A 25,548-nucleotide genomic window follows, 5' to 3' on the forward strand; every position below is an offset into this window, starting at 1 on the left:
GAGTGGTGAGTACAGTAGAACAGTAAAGAGTATGATCTGTTTGAACAGTGATAGTGGTGAGTACAGTAGAACAGTAAAGAGTATGATCTGTTTGAACAGTGATAGTGGTGAGTACAGTAAAGAGTATGATCTGTTTGAACAGTGATAGTGGTGAGTACAGTAAAGAGTATGATCTGTTTGAACAGTGATAGTGGTGAGTACAGTAGAACAGTAAAGAGTATGATCTGTTTGAACAGTGATAGTGGTGAGTACAGTAAAGAGTATGATCTGTTTGAACAGTGATAGTGGTGAGTACAGTAGTACAGTAAAGAGTATGATCTGTTTGAACAGTGATAGTGGTGAGTACAGTGATACAGTAAAGAGTATGATCTGTTTGAACAGTGATAGTGGTGAGTACAGTAGTACAGTAAAGAGTATGATCTGTTTGAACAGTGATAGTGGTGAGTACAGTGATACAGTAAAGAGTATGATCTGTTTGAACAGTGATAGTGGTGAGTACAGTGATACAGTAAAGAGTAAGATATGTTTGAACAGTGATAGTGGTGAGTACAGTAAAGAGTATGATCTGTTTGAACAGTGATAGTGGTGAGTACAGTAGAACAGTAAAGAGTATGATCTGTTTGAACAGTGATAGTGGTGAGTACAGTAGAACAGTAAAGAGTATGATCTGTTTGAACAGTGATAGTGGTGAGTACAGTAGAACAGTAAAGAGTATGATCTGTTTGAACAGTGATAGTGGTGAGTACAGTGATACAGTAAAGAGTATGATCTGTTTGAACAGTGATAGTGGTGAGTACAGTAGAACAGTAAAGAGTATGATCTGTTTGAACAGTGATAGTGGTGAGTACAGTAAAGAGTATGATCTGTTTGAACAGTGATAGTGGTGAGTACAGTGATACAGTAAAGAGTATGATCTGTTTGAACAGTGATAGTGGTGAGTACAGTAAAGAGTATGATCTGTTTGAACAGTGATAGTGGTGAGTACAGTGATACAGTAAAGAGTATGATCTGTTTGAACAGTGATAGTGGTGAGTACAGTAGAACAGTAAAGAGTATGATCTGTTTGAACAGTGATAGTGGTGAGTACAGTAGAACAGTAAAGAGTATGATCTGTTTGAACAGTGATAGTGGTGAGTACAGTAGAACAGTAAAGAGTATGATCTGTTTGAACAGTGATAGTGGTGAGTACAGTGATACAGTAAAGAGTATGATCTGTTTGAACAGTGATAGTGGTGAGTACAGTAGAACAGTAAAGAGTATGATCTGTTTGAACAGTGATAGTGGTGAGTACAGTAGAACAGTAAAGAGTATGATCTGTTTGAACAGTGATAGTGGTGAGTACAGTAGTACAGTAAAGAGTATGATCTGTTTGAACAGTGATAGTGGTGAGTACAGTAGAACAGTAAAGAGTATGATCTGTTTGAACAGTGATAGTGGTGAGTACAGTAAAGAGTATGATCTGTTTGAACAGTGATAGTGGTGAGTACAGTAGTACAGTAAAGAGTATGATCTGTTTGAACAGTGATAGTGGTGAGTACAGTAGAACAGTAAAGAGTATGATCTGTTTGAACAGTGATAGTGGTGAGTACAGTAGAACAGTAAAGAGTATGATCTGTTTGAACAGTGATAGTGGTGAGTACAGTAGTACAGTAAAGAGTATGATCTGTTTGAACAGTGATAGTGGTGAGTACAGTGATACAGTAAAGAGTATGATCTGTTTGAACAGTGATAGTGGTGAGTACAGTAGAACAGTAAAGAGTATGATCTGTTTGAACAGTGATAGTGGTGAGTACAGTAGAACAGTAAAGAGTATGATCTGTTTGAACAGTGATAGTGGTGAGTACAGTGATACAGTAAAGAGTATGATCTGTTTGAACAGTGATAGTGGTGAGTACAGTGAAGAGTATGATCTGTTTGAACAGTGATAGTGGTGAGTACAGTAGAACAGTAAAGAGTATGATCTGTTTGAACAGTGATAGTGGTGAGTACAGTGATACAGTAAAGAGTATGATCTGTTTGAACAGTGATAGTGGTGAGTACAGTGAAGAGTATGATCTGTTTGAACAGTGATAGTGGTGAGTACAGTAGAACAGTAAAGAGTATGATCTGTTTGAACAGTGATAGTGGTGAGTACAGTGATACAGTAAAGAGTATGATCTGTTTGAACAGTGATAGTGGTGAGTACAGTAGAACAGTAAAGAGTATGATCTGTTTGAACAGTGATAGTGGTGAGTACAGTAGAACAGTAAAGAGTATGATCTGTTTGAACAGTGATAGTGGTGAGTACAGTGATACAGTAAAGAGTATGATCTGTTTGAACAGTGATAGTGGTGAGTACAGTAGAACAGTAAAGAGTATGATCTGTTTGAACAGTGATAGTGGTGAGTACAGTAGAACAGTAAAGAGTATGATCTGTTTGAACAGTGATAGTGGTGAGTACAGTGATACAGTAAAGAGTATGATCTGTTTGAACAGTGATAGTGGTGAGTACAGTGAAGAGTATGATCTGTTTGAACAGTGATAGTGGTGAGTACAGTAGAACAGTAAAGAGTATGATCTGTTTGAACAGTGATAGTGGTGAGTACAGTGATACAGTAAAGAGTATGATCTGTTTGAACAGTGATAGTGGTGAGTACAGTGAAGAGTATGATCTGTTTGAACAGTGATAGTGGTGAGTACAGTAGAACAGTAAAGAGTATGATCTGTTTGAACAGTGATAGTGGTGAGTACAGTGATACAGTAAAGAGTATGATCTGTTTGAACAGTGATAGTGGTGAGTACAGTAGAACAGTAAAGAGTATGATCTGTTTGAACAGTGATAGTGGTGAGTACAGTAGAACAGTAAAGAGTATGATCTGTTTGAACAGTGATAGTGGTGAGTACAGTAGAACAGTAAAGAGTATGAAGTTTCATGTTTTAATGTCACGTGCACAACTACAGTGAAATGCCTTTCTAAGAAAACTCAAAACCCAACGATGCAATAATCAATAACAATGTATTACTAGACAAAATAAAGACAAAAATAATAGGAAATATGAAATACATAATTAAGTAAGTATGTATATAGTATACTATATACAGGAAATATATAAACAGTCAGTTCCAGTACCATATTAACAATGTGCAGGGATACTGGAGTGATGGAGGTAGATATGAATAGGGGTCAGGTAACTAGGCAACAGGATATAAGATAAACAGATCTGTTTGAACTGCGACAGTGAATCACTCTCCGTATGTCACACCCTGATCACATAGTCATTCTCATCCTCACACACACACACACACACACACCACACACACACACATCACGTACACACGAACACACACAACACACACAAACACACCCTCACTGAGAAGAGTCCCTCACAGTAATACAGGACAGACGTCCTCTGACCACCACAGTAATACAGGACAGACGTCCTCTGACCACCACAGTAATACAGGACAGACATCCTCTGACCACCACAGTAATACAGGACAGACGTCCTCTGACCACCACAGTAATACAGGACAGACATCCTCTGACCACCACAGTAATACAGGACAGACATCCTCTGACCACCACAGTAATACAGGACAGACGTCCTCTGACCACCACAGTAATACAGGACAGACGTCCTCTGACCACCACAGTAATACAGGACAGACGTCCTCTGACCACCACAGTAATACAGGACAGACGTCCTCTGACCACCACAGTAATATAGGACAGACATCCTCTGACCACCACAGTAATACAGGACAGACAGACGTCCTCTGACCACCACAGTAACACAGGACAGACATCCTCTGACCACCACAGTAATACAGGACAGACATCCTCTGACCACCACAGTAATACAGGACAGACAGACGTCCTCTGACCACCACAGTAATACAGGACAGACATCCTCTGACCACCACAGTAATACAGGACAGACATCCTCTGACCACCACAGTAATACAGGACAGACATCCTCTGACCACCACAGTAATACAGGACAGACGTCCTCTTACCACCACAGTAATACAGGACAGACAGACGTCCTCTGACCACCACAGTAATACAGGACAGACAGACGTCCTCTGACCACCACAGTAATACAGGACAGACATCCTCTGACCACCACAGTAATACAGGACAGACGTCCTCTGACCACCACAGTAATACAGGACAGACGTCCTCTGACCACCACAGTAATACAGGACAGACATCCTCTGACCACCATAGTAATACAGGACAGACGTCCTCTGACCACCACAGTAATACAGGACAGACATCCTCTGACCACCACAGTAATACAGGACAGACATCCTCTGACCACCACAGTAATACAGGACAGACGTCCTCTGACCACCACAGTAATACAGGACAGACATCCTCTGACCACCACAGTAATACAGGACAGACAGACGTCCTCTGACCACCACAGTAACACAGGACAGACATCCTCTGACCACCACAGTAATACAGGACAGACATCCTCTGACCACCACAGTAATACAGGACAGACAGACGTCCTCTGACCACCACAGTAATACAGGACAGACATCCTCTGACCACCACAGTAATACAGGACAGACATCCTCTGACCACCACAGTAATACAGGACAGACATCCTCTGACCACCACAGTAATACAGGACAGACGTCCTCTGACCACCACAGTAATACAGGACAGACAGACATCCTCTGACCACCACAGTAATACAGGACAGACATCCTCTGACCACCACAGTAATACAGGACAGACATCCTCTGACCACCACAGTAATACAGGACAGACGTCCTCTGACCACCACAGTAATACAGGACAGACGTCCTCTGTCTGATGGTCTGCTTTCCCAACAACAACACATACCTTTACTAATGGATGATCCTCACGTGGGTGTAGTTATATTCACCCAACATGGGGGGTAATGAACCGACTGGACTCCAGAGAAGCTATTCCTCTATATACACTACCGGTCAAACGTTTTAGAACCTACTCATTCAAGGGTTTTTCTTTATTTTTACAATTTTCTACATTGTAGAATGATAGTGAAGACATCAAAACTATTCAATAACACATATGGAATCATGTAGTAACCAAAAACGTGTTAAACAAATCAAAATATATTTTATATTTGAGATTCTTCAAATAGCCACCCTTTGCCTTGATGAAAGCTTTGCACACTCTTGGCATTCTCTCAACCAGCTTCACCTGGAATGCTTTTCCCAACAGTCTTGAAGGAGTTCCCACATATGCTGAGCACTTGTTGGCTGCTTTTCCTTCACTCTGTGGTCCGACTCATTCCAAACCATCTCAAATGGGTTGAGGTCGGGGGATTGTGGAGGCCAGGTCATCTGATGCAGCACTCAATCACTCTCCTTCTTGGTAAAATAGCCCTTACACAGCCTGGAGGTGTGTTGGGTCATTGTCCTGTTGAAAAATAAATTATAGTCCCACTAAGCCCAAACCAGATGGGATGGTGTATCGCTGCAGAATGCTGTGGTAGCCATGCTGGTTAAGTGTGCCTTGAATTCTAAATAAATCACAAACAGTGTCACCAGCAAAGCACCCCCCACACCATAACACCTCCTCCTCCATGCTTTACGGTGGGAAATATACATGCGGAGATCATCCGTTCACCCACACCGCATCTCACAAAGACACAGCGTTTGGAACCAAAAATCTCCAATTTGGACTCCAGACCAAAGGACACATTTCGGGCTGAAATCGACAAGAAGAAACTTGCGTCACCACTACAGTTGACCAATCACTGACAAAGGGCCATAAGGCTCCGAACATCGACTGGCCTTGAGAAAAAAATGGTGTGCCCGAACAGCCAATAGAAACCCTAACTGAACACCAAAAATGAACAAAAAAGTCACAAAATTTTGTCTTAATGGGTGGTGCGTTCGTAAATTCACTCTGGCTATCTACTCCGATTTCAGAGCGCTCTCGTCTGAGTGTGCAAGAGCGCAGAATAACTGATGATTTTACGTACGCTCAACACCCGTTGAGTATGGCACCCGTTGAATATGTCAGTAAAGTCAGCAAAAAAGCTCAATTAAATTGTTGCCAGCAGCACAGTTACGTTAACCAGCTCTGCTAGGGCGAGTAAAATGGTCAGAGTGAGGTGTTCTCTCATTTGTGTCTGGAATTAGTTAGCAAGCTACCCAACGTTAGCCAGTTAGCTTGGGTGCTTGACTGCCGTTGTGAGGTCAGGACGCTCGGATCAACCCTACTCCTCGGCCAGAGCGTCCAGTGTGCGGTCTGAACGCTCCGAGAGCGAAACGCTCTGAATTTACGAACCGACAATCTGACAACGCTCTGAATTGACAAACGGACAATCTGACAAGGCTCTGAATTTACAAACGGACAATCTGACAACGCTCTGAATTTACGAACGGACAATCTGACAACGCTCTGAATTTACAAACGGACAATCTGACAACGCTCCGAATTTTACGAACGGACAATCTGACAACGCTCTGAATTTTACGAATGGACAATCTGACAACGCTCCGAATTTACGAACAGACAATCTGACAACGCTCTGAATTTACAAACGGACAATCTGACAACGCTCTGAATTTACGAATGGACAATCTGACAACGCTCTGAATTTACGAACGGACAATCTGACAACGCTCCGAATTTACAAACGGACAATCTGACAACGCTACGAATTTTACGAACGGACAATCTGACAACGCTACGAATTTTACGAATGGACAATCTGACAACGCTCCGAATTTACGAACAGACAATCTGACAACGCTCTGAATTTACAAACGGACAATCTGACAACGCTCTGAATTTACAAACGGACAATCTGACAACGCTCCAAATTTACGAACTGACAATCTGACAACGCTCCGAATTTACGAACAGACAATCTGACAACGCTCTGAATTTACAAACGGACAATCTGACAACGCTCTGAATTTTACGAATGGATAATCTGACAACGCTCTGAATTTTACGAATGGACAATCTGACAACGCTCTGAATTTACAAACGGACAATCTGACAACGCTCCAAATTTACGAACGGACAATCTGACAACGCTCCGAATTTACGAACAGACAATCTGACAACGCTCTGAATTTACAAACGGACAATCTGACAACGCTCTGAATTTTACGAATGGATAATCTGACAACGCTCTGAATTTTACGAATGGACAATCTGACAACGCTCTGAATTTACAAACGGACAATCTGACAACGCTCTGAATTTACAAACGGACAATCTGACAACGCTCTGAATTTACAATGGACAATCTGACAACGCTCCGAATTTACAAACGGACAATCTGACAACGCTACGAATTTTACAAACGGACAATCTGACAACGCTACGAATTTTACGAATGGACAATCTGACAACGCTCCGAATTTACGAACAGACAATCTGACAACGCTCTGAATTTACAAACGGACAATCTGACAACGCTCTGAATTTACAAACGGACAATCTGACAACGCTCCAAATTTACGAACGGACAATCTGACAACGCTCCGAATTTACGAACAGACAATCTGACAACGCTCTGAATTTACAAACGGACAATCTGACAACGCTCTGAATTTTACGAATGGATAATCTGACAACGCTCTGAATTTTACGAATGGACAATCTGACAACGCTCTGAATTTACAAACGGACAATCTGACAACGCTCCAAATTTACGAACGGACAATCTGACAACGCTCCGAATTTACGAACAGACAATCTGACAAAGCTCTGAATTTACAAACGGACAATCTGACAACGCTCTGAATTTTACGAATGGATAATCTGACAACGCTCTGAATTTTACGAATGGACAATCTGACAACGCTCTGAATTTACAAACGGACAATCTGACAACGCTCTGAATTTACAAACGGACAATCTGACAACGCTCTGAATTTACAAACGGACAATCTGACAACGCTCCGAATTTACAAACGGACAATCTGACAACGCTACGAATTTTACGAACGGACAATCTGACAACGCTACGAATTTTACGAATGGACAATCTGACAACGCTCCGAATTTACGAACAGACAATCTGACAACGCTCTGAATTTACAAACGGACAATCTGACAACGCTCTGAATTTACAAACGGACAATCTGACAACGCTCCAAATTTACGAACTGACAATCTGACAACGCTCCGAATTTACGAACAGACAATCTGACAACGCTCTGAATTTACAAACGGACAATCTGACAACGCTCTGAATTTTACGAATGGATAATCTGACAACGCTCTGAATTTTACGAATGGACAATCTGACAACGCTCTGAATTTACAAACGGACAATCTGACAACGCTCCAAATTTACGAACGGACAATCTGACAACGCTCCGAATTTACGAACAGACAATCAGACAACGCTCTGAATTTACAAACGGACAATCTGACAACGCTCTGAATTTTACGAATGGACAATCTGACAACGCTCTGAATTTACAAACGGACAATCTGACAACGCTCTGAATTTACAAACGGACAATCTGACAACGCTCTGAATTTACAATGGACAATCTGACAACGCTCCGAATTTACAAACGGACAATCTGACAACGCTCCGAATTTACGAACGGACAATCTGACAACGCTCCGAATTTACGAACAGACAATCTGACAACGCTCTGAATTTACAAACGGACAATCTGACAACGCTCCAAATTTACGAACGGACAATCTGACAACGCTCCGAATTTACGAACAGACAATCAGACAACGCTCTGAATTTACAAACGGACAATCTGACAACGCTCTGAATTTTACGAATGGATAATCTGACAACGCTCTGAATTTTACGAATGGACAATCTGACAACGCTCTGAATTTACAAACGGACAATCTGACAACGCTCTGAATTTACAAACGGACAATCTGACAACGCTCTGAATTTACAAACGGACAATCTGACAACGCTCCGAATTTACAAACTGACAATCTGACAACGATACGAATTTTACAAACGGACAATCTGACAACGCTACGAATTTTACGAATGGACAATCTGACAACGCTCCGAATTTACGAACAGACAATCTGACAACGCTCTGAATTTACAAACGGACAATCTGACAACGCTCTGAATTTACAAACGGACAATCTGACAACGCTCCAAATTTACGAATGGACAATCTGACAACGCTCCGAATTTACGAACAGACAATCTGACAACGCTCTGAATTTACAAACGGACAATCTGACAACGCTCTGAATTTTACGAATGGATAATCTGACAACGCTCTGAATTTTACGAATGGACAATCTGACAACGCTCTGAATTTACAAACGGACAATCTGACAACGCTTTGAATTTACAAACGGACAATCTGACAACGCTCTGAATTTACAAACGGACAATCTGACAACGCTCCGAATTTACAAACGGACAATCTGACAACGCTACGAATTTTACAAACGGACAATCTGACAACGCTACGAATTTTACGAATGGACAATCTGACAACGCTCCGAATTTACGAACAGACAACCTGACAACGCTCTGAATTTACAAACGGACAATCTGACAACGCTCTGAATTTTACGAACGGATAATCTGACAACGCTCTGAATTTTACGAATGGACAATCTGACAACGCTCTGAATTTACAAACTGACAATCTGACAACGCTCCGAATTTACGAACAGACAATCTGACAACGCTCTGAATTTACAAACGGACAATCTGACAACGCTCTGAATTTTACGAATGGATAATCTGACAACGCTCTGAATTTTACGAATGGACAATCTGACAACGCTCTGAATTTACAAACGGACAATCTGACAACGCTCTGAATTTACAAACGGACAATCTGACAACGCTCTGAATTTACAAACGGACAATCTGACAACGCTCCAAATTTACAAACGGACAATCTGACAACGCTACGAATTTTACAAACGGACAATCTGACAACGCTACGAATTTTACGAATGGATAATCTGACAACGCTCTGAATTTTACGAATGGACAATCTGACAACGCTCTGAATTTACAAACGGACAATCTGACAACGCTCTGAATTTACAAACGGACAATCTGACAACGCTCTGAATTTACAAACGGACAATCTGACAACGCTCCGAATTTACAAACTGACAATCTGACAACGATACGAATTTTACAAACGGACAATCTGACAACGCTACGAATTTTACGAATGGACAATCTGACAACGCTCCGAATTTACGAACAGACAATCTGACAACGCTCTGAATTTACAAACGGACAATCTGACAACGCTCTGAATTTACAAACGGACAATCTGACAACGCTCCAAATTTACGAACGGACAATCTGACAACGCTCCGAATTTACGAACAGACAATCTGACAACGCTCTGAATTTACAAACGGACAATCTGACAACGCTTTGAATTTACAAACGGACAATCTGACAACGCTCTGAATTTACAAACGGACAATCTGACAACGCTACGAATTTTACAAACGGACAATCTGACAACGCTACGAATTTTACGAATGGACAATCTGACAACGCTCCGAATTTACGAACAGACAACCTGACAACGCTCTGAATTTACAAACGGACAATCTGACAACGCTCTGAATTTTACGAACGGATAATCTGACAACGCTCTGAATTTTACGAATGGACAATCTGACAACGCTCTGAATTTACAAACGGACAATCTGACAACGCTCCGAATTTACGAACAGACAATCTGACAACGCTCTGAATTTACAAACGGACAATCTGACAACGCTCTGAATTTTACGAACGGATAATCTGACAACGCTCTGAATTTTACGAATGGACAATCTGACAACGCTCTGAATTTACAAACGGACAATCTGACAACGCTCCAAATTTACGAACGGACAATCTGACAACGCTCCGAATTTACGAACAGACAATCTGACAACGCTCTGAATTTTACGAATGGATAATCTGACAACGCTCTGAATTTTACGAATGGACATCTGACAACGCTCTGAATTTACAAACGGACAATCTGACAACGCTCCAAATTTACGAACGGACAATCTGACAACGCTCCGAATTTACGAACAGACAATCTGACAACGCTCTGAATTTACAAACGGACAATCTGACAACGCTCTGAATTTTACGAATGGATAATCTGACAACGCTCTGAATTTTACGAACAGACAATCTGACAACGCTCTGAATTTACAAACGGACAATCTGACAACGCTCCGAATTTACGAACAGACAATCTGACAACGCTCTGAATTTACAAACGGACAATTTGACAACGCTCCGAATTTACGAACAGACAATCTGACAACGCTCTGAATTTACAAACGGACAATTTGACAACGCTCTGAATTTACAAACGGACAATCTGACAACGCTCTGAATTTACAAACGGACAATTTGACAACGCTCTGAATTTACAAACGGACAATCTGACAACGCTCCGAATTTACAAACCGACAATCTGACAACGCTCTGAATTTACAAACGGACAATCTGACAACGCTCTGAATTTTACGAATGGATAATCTGACAACGCTCTGAATTTTACGAATGGACAATCTGACAACGCTCTGAATTTACAAACGGACAATCTGACAACGCTCTGAATTTACAAACGGACAATCTGACAACGCTCTGAATTTACAAACGGACAATCTGACAACGCTCCAAATTTACAAACGGACAATCTGACAACGCTACGAATTTTACAAACGGACAATCTGACAACGCTACGAATTTTACGAATGGATAATCTGACAACGCTCTGAATTTTACGAATGGACAATCTGACAACGCTCTGAATTTACAAACGGACAATCTGACAACGCTCTGAATTTACAAACGGACAATCTGACAACGCTCTGAATTTACAAACGGACAATCTGACAACGCTCCGAATTTACAAACTGACAATCTGACAACGATACGAATTTTACAAACGGACAATCTGACAACGCTACGAATTTTACGAATGGACAATCTGACAACGCTCCGAATTTACGAACAGACAATCTGACAACGCTCTGAATTTACAAACGGACAATCTGACAACGCTCTGAATTTACAAACGGACAATCTGACAACGCTCCAAATTTACGAACGGACAATCTGACAACGCTCCGAATTTACGAACAGACAATCTGACAACGCTCTGAATTTACAAACGGACAATCTGACAACGCTTTGAATTTACAAACGGACAATCTGACAACGCTCTGAATTTACAAACGGACAATCTGACAACGCTACGAATTTTACAAACGGACAATCTGACAACGCTACGAATTTTACGAATGGACAATCTGACAACGCTCCGAATTTACGAACAGACAACCTGACAACGCTCTGAATTTACAAACGGACAATCTGACAACGCTCTGAATTTTACGAACGGATAATCTGACAACGCTCTGAATTTTACGAATGGACAATCTGACAACGCTCTGAATTTACAAACGGACAATCTGACAACGCTCCGAATTTACGAACAGACAATCTGACAACGCTCTGAATTTACAAACGGACAATCTGACAACGCTCTGAATTTTACGAACGGATAATCTGACAACGCTCTGAATTTTACGAATGGACAATCTGACAACGCTCTGAATTTACAAACGGACAATCTGACAACGCTCCAAATTTACGAACGGACAATCTGACAACGCTCCGAATTTACGAACAGACAATCTGACAACGCTCTGAATTTTACGAATGGATAATCTGACAACGCTCTGAATTTTACGAATGGACATCTGACAACGCTCTGAATTTACAAACGGACAATCTGACAACGCTCCAAATTTACGAACGGACAATCTGACAACGCTCCGAATTTACGAACAGACAATCTGACAACGCTCTGAATTTACAAACGGACAATCTGACAACGCTCTGAATTTTACGAATGGATAATCTGACAACGCTCTGAATTTTACGAACAGACAATCTGACAACGCTCTGAATTTACAAACGGACAATCTGACAACGCTCCGAATTTACGAACAGACAATCTGACAACGCTCTGAATTTACAAACGGACAATTTGACAACGCTCTGAATTTACAAACGGACAATCTGACAACGCTCTGAATTTACAAACGGACAATTTGACAACGCTCTGAATTTACAAACGGACAATCTGACAACGCTCCGAATTTACAAACGGACAATCTGACAACGCTACGAATTTTACAAACGGACAATCTGACAACGCTACGAATTTTACGAATGGACAATCTGACAACGCTCCGAATTTACGAACAGACAATCTGACAACGCTCTGAATTTACAAACGGACAATCTGACAACGCTCTGAATTTACAAACGGACAATCTGACAACGCTCCAAATTTACGAACGGACAATCTGACAACGCTCCGAATTTACGAACAGACAATCTGACAACGCTCTGAATTTACAAACGGACAATCTGACAACGCTCCAAATTTACGAACGGACAATCTGACAACGCTCCGAATTTACGAACAGACAATCTGACAACGCTCTGAATTTACAAACGGACAATCTGACAACGCTCTGAATTTACAAACGGACAATCTGACAACGCTCTGAATTTACAAACGGACAATCTGACAACGCTCCGAATTTACAAACGGACAATCTGACAACGCTACGAATTTTACAAACGGACAATCTGACAACGCTACGAATTTTACGAATGGACAATCTGACAACGCTCCGAATTTACGAACAGACAATCTGACAACGCTCTGAATTTACAAACGGACAGTCTGACAACGCTCTGAATTTACAAACGGACAATCTGACAACGCTCCAAATTTACGAACGGACAATCTGACAACGCTCCGAATTTACGAACAGACAATCTGACAACGCTCTGAATTTACAAACGGACAATCTGACAACGCTCTGAATTTTACGAATGGATAATCTGACAACGCTCTGAATTTTACGAATGGACAATCTGACAACGCTCTGAATTTACAAACGGACAATCTGACAACGCTCCAAATTTACGAACGGACAATCTGACAACGCTCCGAATTTACGAACAGACAATCTGACAACGCTCTGAATTTACAAACGGACAATCTGACAACGCTCTGAATTTTACGAATGGATAATCTGACAACGCTCTGAATTTTACGAATGGACAATCTGACAACGCTCTGAATTTACAAACGGACAATCTGACAACGCTCTGAATTTACAAACGGACAATCTGACAACGCTCTGAATTTACAAACGGACAATCTGACAACGCTCCGAATTTACAAACTGACAATCTGACAACGATACGAATTTTACAAACGGACAATCTGACAACGCTACGAATTTTACGAATTTTACGAATGGACAATCTGACAACGCTCCGAATTTACGAACAGACAATCTGACAACGCTCTGAATTTACAAACGGACAATCTGACAACGCTCTGAATTTACAAACGGACAATCTGACAACGCTCCAAATTTACGAACGGACAATCTGACAACGCTCCGAATTTACGAACAGACAATCTGACAACGCTCTGAATTTACAAACGGACAATCTGACAACGCTCTGAATTTTACGAATGGATAATCTGACAACGCTCTGAATTTTACGAATGGACAATCTGACAACGCTCTGAATTTACAAACGGACAATCTGACAACGCTCCAAATTTACGAACGGACAATCTGACAACGCTCCGAATTTACGAACAGACAATCTGACAACGCTCTGAATTTACAAACGGACAATCTGACAACGCTCTGAATTTTACGAACGGATAATCTGACAACGCTCTGAATTTTACGAATGGACAATCTGACAATGCTCTGAATTTACAAACGGACAATCTGACAACGCTCTGAATTTACAAACGGACAATCTGACAACGCTCCGAATTTACGAACAGACAATCTGACAACGCTCTGAATTTACAAACGGACAATTTGACAACGCTCTGAATTTACGAACGGACAATCTGACAACGCTTTGAATTTACAAACGGACAATCTGACAACGCTCCGAATTTACGAACAGACAATCTGACAAAGCTCTGAATTTACAAACGGACAATCTGACAACGCTCTGAATTTTACGAATGGATAATCTGACAACGCTCTGAATTTTACGAATGGACAATCTGACAACGCTCTGAATTTACAAACGGACAATCTGACAACGCTCCGAATTTACGAACAGACAATCTGACAACGCTCTGAATTTACAAACGGACAATCTGACAACGCTCTGAATTTACAAACGGACAATCTGACAACGCTCTGAATTTACAAACGGACAATTTGACAACGCTCTGAATTTACAAACGGACAATCTGACAACGCTCTGAATTTACAAACGGACAATCTGACAACGCTCTGAATTTACAAACGGACAATTTGACAACGCTCTGAATTTACAAACGGACAATCTGACAACGCTCTGAATTTTACGAATGGATAATCTGACAACGCTCTGAATTTTACGAATGGACAATCTGACAACGCTCTGAATTTACAAACGGACAATCTGACAACGCTCCGAATTTACGAACAGACAATCTGACAACGCTCTGAATTTACAAACGGACAATCTGACAACGCTCTGAATTTACAAACGGACAATCTGACAACGCTCTGAATTTACAAACGGACAATTTGACAACGCTCTGAATTTACAAACGGACAATCTGACAACGCTCCAAATTTACGAACGGACAATCTGACAACGCTCTGAATTTACAAACGGACAATCTGACAACGCTCTGAATTTTACGAACGGATAATCTGACAACGCTCTGAATTTTACGAATGGACAATCTGACAACGCTCTGAATTTACAAACGGACAATCTGACAACGCTCTGAATTTACAAACGGACAATCTGACAACGCTCTGAATTTACAAACGGACAATCTGACAACGCTCCAAATTTACGAACGGACAATCTGACAACGCTCCGAATTTACGAACAGACAATCTGACAACGCTCTGAATTTACAAACGGACAATCTGACAACGCTTTGAATTTACAAACGGACAATCTGACAACGCTCTGAATTTACAAACGGACAATCTGACAACGCTCCGAATTTACAAACGGACAATCTGACAACGCTACGAATTTTACAAACGGACAATCTGACAACGCTACGAATTTTACGAATGGACAATCTGACAACGCTCCGAATTTACGAACAGACAACCTGACAACGCTCTGAATTTACAAACGGACAATCTGACAACGCTCTGAATTTTACGAACGGATAATCTGACAACGCTCTGAATTTTACGAATGGACAATCTGACAACGCTCTGAATTTACAAACGGACAATCTGACAACGCTCCGAATTTACGAACAGACAATCTGACAACGCTCTGAATTTACAAACGGACAATCTGACAACGCTCTGAATTTTACGAACGGATAATCTGACAACGCTCTGAATTTTACGAATGGACAATCTGACAACGCTCTGAATTTACAAACGGACAATCTGACAACGCTCCAAATTTACGAACGGACAATCTGACAACGCTCCGAATTTACGAACAGACAATCTGACAACGCTCTGAATTTTACGAATGGATAATCTGACAACGCTCTGAATTTTACGAATGGACATCTGACAACGCTCTGAATTTACAAACGGACAATCTGACAACGCTCCAAATTTACGAACGGACAATCTGACAACGCTCCGAATTTACGAACAGACAATCTGACAACGCTCTGAATTTACAAACGGACAATCTGACAACGCTCTGAATTTTACGAATGGATAATCTGACAACGCTCTGAATTTTACGAACAGACAATCTGACAACGCTCTGAATTTACAAACGGACAATCTGACAACGCTCCGAATTTACGAACAGACAATCTGACAACGCTCTGAATTTACAAACGGACAATTTGACAACGCTCTGAATTTACAAACGGACAATCTGACAACGCTCTGAATTTACAAACAGACAATTTGACAACGCTCTGAATTTACAAACGGACAATCTGACAACGCTCCGAATTTACAAACGGACAATCTGACAACGCTACGAATTTTACAAACGGACAATCTGACAACGCTACGAATTTTACGAATGGACAATCTGACAACGCTCCGAATTTACGAACAGACAATCTGACAACGCTCTGAATTTACAAACGGACAATCTGACAACGCTCTGAATTTACAAACGGACAATCTGACAACGCTCCAAATTTACGAACGGACAATCTGACAACGCTCCGAATTTACGAACAGACAATCTGACAACGCTCTGAATTTACAAACGGACAATCTGACAACGCTCCAAATTTACGAACGGACAATCTGACAACGCTCCGAATTTACGAACAGACAATCTGACAACGCTCTGAATTTACAAACGGACAATCTGACAACGCTCTGAATTTACAAACGGACAATCTGACAACGCTCTGAATTTACAAACGGACAATCTGACAACGCTCCGAATTTACAAACGGACAATCTGACAACGCTACGAATTTTACAAACGGACAATCTGACAACGCTACGAATTTTACGAATGGACAATCTGACAACGCTCCGAATTTACGAACAGACAATCTGACAACGCTCTGAATTTACAAACGGACAGTCTGACAACGCTCTGAATTTACAAACGGACAATCTGACAACGCTCCAAATTTACGAACGGACAATCTGACAACGCTCCGAATTTACGAACAGACAATCTGACAACGCTCTGAATTTACAAACGGACAATCTGACAACGCTCTGAATTTTACGAATGGATAATCTGACAACGCTCTGAATTTTACGAATGGACAATCTGACAACGCTCTGAATTTACAAACGGACAATCTGACAACGCTCCAAATTTACGAACGGACAATCTGACAACGCTCCGAATTTACGAACAGACAATCTGACAACGCTCTGAATTTACAAACGGACAATCTGACAACGCTCTGAATTTTACGAATGGATAATCTGACAACGCTCTGAATTTTACGAATGGACAATCTGACAACGCTCTGAATTTACAAACGGACAATCTGACAACGCTCTGAATTTACAAACGGACAATCTGACAACGCTCTGAATTTACAAACGGACAATCTGACAACGCTCCGAATTTACAAACTGACAATCTGACAACGATACGAATTTTACAAACGGACAATCTGACAACGCTACGAATTTTACGAATGGACAATCTGACAACGCTCCGAATTTACGAACAGACAATCTGACAACGCTCTGAATTTACAAACGGACAATCTGACAACGCTCTGAATTTACAAACGGACAATCTGACAACGCTCCAAATTTACGAACGGACAATCTGACAACGCTCCGAATTTACGAACAGACAATCTGACAACGCTCTGAATTTACAAACGGACAATCTGACAACGCTCTGAATTTTACGAATGGATAATCTGACAACGCTCTGAATTTTACGAATGGACAATCTGACAACGCTCTGAATTTACAAACGGACAATCTGACAACGCTCCAAATTTACGAACGGACAATCTGACAACGCTCCGAATTTACGAACAGACAATCTGACAACGCTCTGAATTTACAAACGGACAATCTGACAACGCTCTGAATTTTACGAACGGATAATCTGACAACGCTCTGAATTTTACGAATGGACAATCTGACAATGCTCTGAATTTACAAACGGACAATCTGACAACGCTCTGAATTTACAAACGGACAATCTGACAACGCTCCGAATTTACGAACAGACAATCTGACAACGCTCTGAATTTACAAACGGACAATTTGACAACGCTCTGAATTTACGAACGGACAATCTGACAACGCTTTGAATTTACAAACGGACAATCTGACAACGCTCCGAATTTACGAACAGACAATCTGACAAAGCTCTGAATTTACAAACGGACAATCTGACAACGCTCTGAATTTTACGAATGGATAATCTGACAACGCTCTGAATTTTACGAATGGACAATCTGACAACGCTCTGAATTTACAAACGGACAATCTGACAACGCTCCGAATTTACGAACAGACAATCTGACAACGCTCTGAATTTACAAACGGACAATCTGACAACGCTCTGAATTTACAAACGGACAATCTGACAACGCTCTGAATTTACAAACGGACAATCTGACAACGCTCCGAATTTACGAACAGACAATCTGACAACGCTCTGAATTTACAAACGGACAATCTGACAACGCTCTGAATTTACAAACGGACAATCTGACAACGCTCTGAATTTACAAACGGACAATTTGACAACGCTCTGAATTTACAAACGGACAATCTGACAACGCTCTGAATTTACAAACGGACAATCTGACAACGCTCTGAATTTACAAACGGACAATTTGACAACGCTCTGAATTTACAAACGGACAATCTGACAACGCTCTGAATTTTACGAATGGATAATCTGACAACGCTCTGAATTTTACGAATGGACAATCTGACAACGCTCTGAATTTACAAACGGACAATCTGACAACGCTCCGAATTTACGAACAGACAATCTGACAACGCTCTGAATTTACAAACGGACAATCTGACAACGCTCTGAATTTACAAACGGACAATCTGACAACGCTCTGAATTTACAAACGGACAATTTGACAACGCTCTGAATTTACAAACGGACAATCTGACAACGCTCCAAATTTACGAACGGACAATCTGACAACGCTCCGAATTTACGAACAGACAATCTGACAAAGCTCTGAATTTACAAACGGACAATCTGACAACGCTCTGAATTTTACGAATGGATAATCTGACAACGCTCTGAATTTTACGAATGGACAATCTGACAACGCTCTGAATTTACAAACGGACAATCTGACAACGCTCCGAATTTACGAACAGACAATCTGACAACGCTCTGAATTTACAAACGGACAATCTGACAACGCTCTGAATTTACAAACGGACAATCTGACAACGCTCTGAATTTACAAACGGACAATTTGACAACGCTCTGAATTTACAAACGGACAATCTGACAACGCTCTGAATTTTACGAATGGATAATCTGACAACGCTCTGAATTTTACGAATGGACAATCTGACAACGCTCTGAATTTACAAACGGACAATTTGACAACGCTCTGAATTTACAAACGGACAATCTGACAACGCTCTGAATTTACAAACGGACAATCTGACAACGCTCTGAATTTACAAACGGACAATCTGACAACGCTCTGAATTTACAAACGGACAATTTGACAACGCTCTGAATTTACAAACGGACAATCTGACAACGCTCCAAATTTACGAACGGACAATCTGACAACGCTCCGAATTTACGAACAGACAATCTGACAACGCTCTGAATTTACAAACGGACAATCTGACAACGCTCTGAATTTTACGAACGGATAATCTGACAACGCTCTGAATTTTACGAATGGACAATCTGACAACGCTCTGAATTTACAAACGGACAATCTGACAACGCTCTGAATTTACAAACGGACAATCTGACAACGCTCCGAATTTACAAACTGACAATCTGACAACGATACGAATTTTACAAACGGACAATCTGACAACGCTACGAATTTTACGAATGGACAATCTGACAACGCTCCGAATTTACGAACAGACAATCTGACAACGCTCTGAATTTACAAACGGACAATCTGACAACGCTCTGAATTTACAAACGGACAATCTGACAACGCTCCAAATTTACGAACGGACAATCTGACAACGCTCCGAATTTACAAACGGACAATCTGACAACGCTACGAATTTTACAAACGGACAATCTGACAACGCTACGAATTTTACGAATGGACAATCTGACAACGCTCCGAATTTACGAACAGACAACCTGACAACGCTCTGAATTTACAAACGGACAATCTGACAACGCTCTGAATTTTACGAACGGATAATCTGACAACGCTCTGAATTTTACGAATGGACAATCTGACAACGCTCTGAATTTACAAACGGACAATCTGACAACGCTCCGAATTTACGAACAGACAATCTGACAACGCTCTGAATTTACAAACGGACAATCTGACAACGCTCTGAATTTTACGAATGGATAATCTGACAACGCTCTGAATTTTACGAATGGACATCTGACAACGCTCTGAATTTACAAACGGACAATCTGACAACGCTCCAAATTTACGAACGGACAATCTGACAACGCTCCGAATTTACGAACAGACAATCTGACAACGCTCTGAATTTACAAACGGACAATCTGACAACGCTCTGAATTTTACGAATGGATAATCTGACAACGCTCTGAATTTTACGAACAGACAATCTGACAACGCTCTGAATTTACAAACGGACAATCTGACAACGCTCCGAATTTACGAACAGACAATCTGACAACGCTCTGAATTTACAAACGGACAATTTGACAACGCTCTGAATTTACAAACGGACAATCTGACAACGCTCTGAATTTACAAACGGACAATTTGACAACGCTCTGAATTTACAAACGGACAATCTGACAACGCTCCGAATTTACAAACGGACAATCTGACAACGCTACGAATTTTACAAACGGACAATCTGACAACGCTACGAATTTTACGAATGGACAATCTGACAACGCTCCGAATTTACGAACAGACAATCTGACAACGCTCTGAATTTACAAACGGACAATCTGACAACGCTCTGAATTTACAAACGGACAATCTGACAACGCTCCAAATTTACGAACGGACAATCTGACAACGCTCCGAATTTACGAACAGACAATCTGACAACGCTCTGAATTTACAAACGGACAATCTGACAACGCTCCAAATTTACGAACGGACAATCTGACAACGCTCCGAATTTACGAACAGACAATCTGACAACGCTCTAAATTTACAAACGGACAATCTGACAACGCTCTGAATTTACAAACGGACAATCTGACAACGCTCCAAATTTACGAACGGACAATCTGACAACGCTCCGAATTTACGAACAGACAATCTGACAACGCTCTGAATTTACAAACGGACAATCTGACAACGCTCTGAATTTTACGAATGGATAATCTGACAACGCTCTGAATTTTACGAATGGACAATCTGACAACGCTCTGAATTTACAAACGGACAATCTGACAACGCTCTGAATTTACAAACGGACAATCTGACAACGCTCTGAATTTACAAACGGACAATCTGACAACGCTCCGAATTTACAAACGGACAATCTGACAACGCTACGAATTTTACAAACGGACAATCTGACAACGCTACGAATTTTACGAATGGACAATCTGACAACGCTCCGAATTTACGAACAGACAATCTGACAACGCTCTGAATTTACAAACGGACAGTCTGACAACGCTCTGAATTTACAAACGGACAATCTGACAACGCTCCAAATTTACGAACGGACAATCTGACAACGCTCCGAATTTACGAACAGACAATCTGACAACGCTCTGAATTTACAAACGGACAATCTGACAACGCTCTGAATTTTACGAATGGATAATCTGACAACGCTCTGAATTTTACGAATGGACAATCTGACAACGCTCTGAATTTACAAACGGACAATCTGACAACGCTCCAAATTTACGAACGGACAATCTGACAACGCTCCGAATTTACGAACAGACAATCTGACAACGCTCTGAATTTACAAACGGACAATCTGACAACGCTCTGAATTTTACGAATGGATAATCTGACAACGCTCTGAATTTTACGAATGGACAATCTGACAACGCTCTGAATTTACAAACGGACAATCTGACAACGCTCTGAATTTACAAACGGACAATCTGACAACGCTCTGAATTTACAAACGGACAATCTGACAACGCTCCGAATTTACAAACTGACAATCTGACAACGATACGAATTTTACAAACGGACAATCTGACAACGCTACGAATTTTACGAATGGACAATCTGACAACGCTCCGAATTTACGAACAGACAATCTGACAACGCTCTGAATTTACAAACGGACAATCTGACAACGCTCTGAATTTACAAACGGACAATCTGACAACGCTCCAAATTTACGAACGGACAATCTGACAACGCTCCGAATTTACGAACAGACAATCTGACAACGCTCTGAATTTACAAACGGACAATCTGACAACGCTCTGAATTTTACGAATGGATAATCTGACAACGCTCTGAATTTTACGAATGGACAATCTGACAACGCTCTGAATTTACAAACGGACAATCTGACAACGCTCCAAATTTACGAACGGACAATCTGACAACGCTCCGAATTTACGAACAGACAATCTGACAACGCTCTGAATTTACAAACGGACAATCTGACAACGCTCTGAATTTTACGAACGGATAATCTGACAACGCTCTGAATTTTACGAATGGACAATCTGACAATGCTCTGAATTTACAAACGGACAATCTGACAACGCTCTGAATTTACAAACGGACAATCTGACAACGCTCCGAATTTACGAACAGACAATCTGACAACGCTCTGAATTTACAAACGGACAATTTGACAACGCTCTGAATTTACGAACGGACAATCTGACAACGCTTTGAATTTACAAACGGACAATCTGACAACGCTCCGAATTTACGAACAGACAATCTGACAAAGCTCTGAATTTACAAACGGACAATCTGACAACGCTCTGAATTTTACGAATGGATAATCTGACAACGCTCTGAATTTTACGAATGGACAATCTGACAACGCTCTGAATTTACAAACGGACAATCTGACAACGCTCCGAATTTACGAACAGACAATCTGACAACGCTCTGAATTTACAAACGGACAATCTGACAACGCTCTGAATTTACAAACGGACAATCTGACAACGCTCTGAATTTACAAACGGACAATTTGACAACGCTCTGAATTTACAAACGGACAATCTGACAGCGCTCTGAATTTACAAACGGACAATCTGACAACGCTCTGAATTTACAAACGGACAATTTGACAACGCTCTGAATTTACAAACGGACAATCTGACAACGCTCTGAATTTTACGAATGGATAATCTGACAACGCTCTGAATTTTACGAATGGACAATCTGACAACGCTCTGAATTTACAAACGGACAATCTGACAACGCTCCGAATTTACGAACAGACAATCTGACAACGCTCTGAATTTACAAACGGACAATCTGACAACGCTCTGAATTTACAAACGGACAATCTGACAACGCTCTGAATTTACAAACGGACAATCTGACAACGCTCCGAATTTACAAACGGACAATCTGACAACGCTCTGAATTTACAAACGGACAATCTGACAACGCTCCGAATTTACAAACGGACAATCTGACAACGCTCCGAATTTACAAACGGACAATCTGACAACGCTCTGAATTTACAAACGGACAATCTGACAACGCTCCAAATTTTACGAATGGACAATCTGACAACGCTCCGAATTTACAAACGGACAATTTGACAACGCTCTGAATTTACAAACGGACAATCTGACAACGCTCTGAATTTACAAACGGACAATCTGACAACGCTCCGAATTTACAAACGGACAATCTGACAACGCTCCGAATTTACAAACGGACAATCTGACAACGCTCTGAATTTACAAACGGACAATCTGACAACGCTCCGAATTTACAAACGGACAATCTGACAACGCTCTGAATTTACAAACGGACAATCTGACAACGCTCCGAATTTACAAACGGACAATCTGACAACGCTCTGAATTTACAAACGGACAATCTGACAACGCTCCGAATTTACAAACGGACAATCTGACAACGCTCTGAATTTACAAACGGACAATCTGACAACGCTCCGAATTTACAAACGGACAATCTGACAACGCTCCGAATTTACAAACGGACAATCTGACAACGCTCTGAATTTACAAACGGACAATCTGACAACGCTCCAAATTTTACGAATGGACAATCTGACAACGCTCCGAATTTACAAACGGACAATTTGACAACGCTCCGAATTTACAAACTGACAATCTGACAACGCTCTGAATTTTACGAATGGATAATCTGACAACGCTCTGAATTTTACGAATGGATAATCTGACAACGCTCTGAATTTACAAACGGACAATCTGACAACGCTCTGAATTTACAAACGGACAATCTGACAACGCTCTGAATTTACAAACGGACAATCTGACAACGCTCCGAATTTACAAACGGACAATCTGACAACGCTCCGAATTTACAAACGGACAATCTGACAACGCTCTGAATTTACAAACGGACAATCTGACAACGCTCCAAATTTTACGAATGGACAATCTGACAACGCTCCGAATTTACAAACGGACAATTTGACAACGCTCCGAATTTACGAACAGACAATCTGACAACGCTCTGAATTTTACGAATGGATAATCTGACAACGCTCTGAATTTTACGAATGGATAATCTGACAACGCTCTGAATTTACAAACGGACAATCTGACAACGCTCTGAATTTACAAACGGACAATCTGACAACGCTCTGAATTTACAAACGGACAATCTGACAACGCTCCGAATTTACAAACGGACAATCTGACAACGCTCCGAATTTACAAACGGACAATCTGACAACGCTCTGAATTTACAAACGGACAATCTGACAACGCTCCGAATTTACAAACGGACAATCTG

Source organism: Coregonus lavaretus, assembly GCF_964263955.1.
Source record: "Coregonus lavaretus genome assembly, contig: HAP1_SCAFFOLD_1433, whole genome shotgun sequence".
Classification (NCBI taxonomy): domain Eukaryota; kingdom Metazoa; phylum Chordata; class Actinopteri; order Salmoniformes; family Salmonidae; genus Coregonus; species Coregonus lavaretus.